Consider the following 1,582-nt stretch of genomic DNA (forward strand, 5'->3'; position numbering starts at 1 on the left):
CTGCTATCAATAATACTGTTACCTAAAAGCCATTGCTTCTTAATTAGATTCTGCTGTCTCAAAAAGATCTTGCAGAGTTCAAGTGTGTTTTTTGCAGCTTGTCTGTGCAGTGGAATTGAGCTGGATATGGGCCTGTGATCTGAGGGTTATTCAAAATAGTGGGGTATCAATACAGTGTGTTATATATAAAAAAGTCTGTATGTGAGTTTATAAGGAGTCCAACTAAAAGCCATTGCTTCTTAATTAGATTCTGCTGTCTCAAAAAGATCTTGCAGAGTTCAAGTGTGTTTTTTGCAGCTTGTCTGTGCAGTGGAATTGAGCTGGATATGGGCCTGTGATCTGAGGGTTATTCAAAATAGTGGGGTATCAATACAGTGTGTTATATATAAAAAAGTCTGTATGTGAGTTTATAAGGAGTCCAATGAACTGTACACTGATTTAATTTAAATGTCTTTATTTTCTGTGTGATAGCCCAACAGCAGATGATGAGTGGGTGACGTGCAATGTCAAAAAATAATCAAAGATAACACAGAGATCAGCAAGCCTAGGTGATTAGAACTTGAAAGGATAAATGTTATTAGTATATTTATGATTTAAAGACAGATGGTGCACAGTTGAGCTGAGGGAGATTGGAAAAACACAGTTGGCAAGCCATGTCTCGCTTTATTTTGGTTAATAAGACATTCAAGATTGCACATGCTATTGCAGAGCTCTCTTTGATTACATAAGAAATTTAGAAGACAGATAAGGTTAAGCTTTTGCACACACCAGACTTATTCTTCACCTGTCTCCTCAGAGGCCTGGAGACAGATGCCCTACTCTCTTCCCTGGCCCAAGTCCTCTTCCTAACCCTTACCCCACCCCACCCCTCCCATCCCCCAGTCCCTCTTCCCAATCTACAGCAGAAATTGGAGCTAAATATTTCATTTACATTTGAATTGCCTTGTGTAAGGGCAGGCTGATGGGATCACAGGGATTTCCCGAGATTTCCTGGCCATGCCTTCTTCCCTGCCCGAAATGTAAATCCGCTGAAGCAATTCAGGGAATAATGGCATGAAGGAGAGGCTGCTCCACAGTTATTTCACTCCCTGAAGCACTTTGTTTGGTTTCTATTCTATAATATAGCCCACGTTTTGCCCAAAGTTGTAGTCGTTGCTTTTCTTCTAGGGTCACAATCATCATCTTTCTGGTGCTCAGTGTAGAACAAACACTTATAGTAGCTCTATGTTTGTATCTTTCAAAAATTAATACATTTAAGCTCATGTTACATGGGAACATAATAAATAACAAGAGAACAATGTTTTTTGTGATTCAGTAGGAATCTCTTCTGTAAGATATTGATTGTTTAGCTATCTGTTTCATTTTCTAAGCCATCTCACATAGGGTTATGTTCCTCAGTCTGAGTAGCAGTGTATTTTCGGTTGTATGTCATTACTACCGATGTCCTGCAAAGTCACTGTCATATTTACCTTCTTAGACTGCTGATCAACTTAATCATTTTAGTATTTCCAAGTCCAGTAGTCAAATCCCTGGAACCATATATGTGAGCAGATTTTGGCCAGCTTGATAAAATGCTGGAATT

The sequence above is a fragment of the Acanthisitta chloris genome, unplaced genomic scaffold (assembly GCF_000695815.1).
Source record: "Acanthisitta chloris isolate BGI_N310 unplaced genomic scaffold, ASM69581v1 scaffold2278, whole genome shotgun sequence".
Taxonomy (NCBI): domain Eukaryota; kingdom Metazoa; phylum Chordata; class Aves; order Passeriformes; family Acanthisittidae; genus Acanthisitta; species Acanthisitta chloris.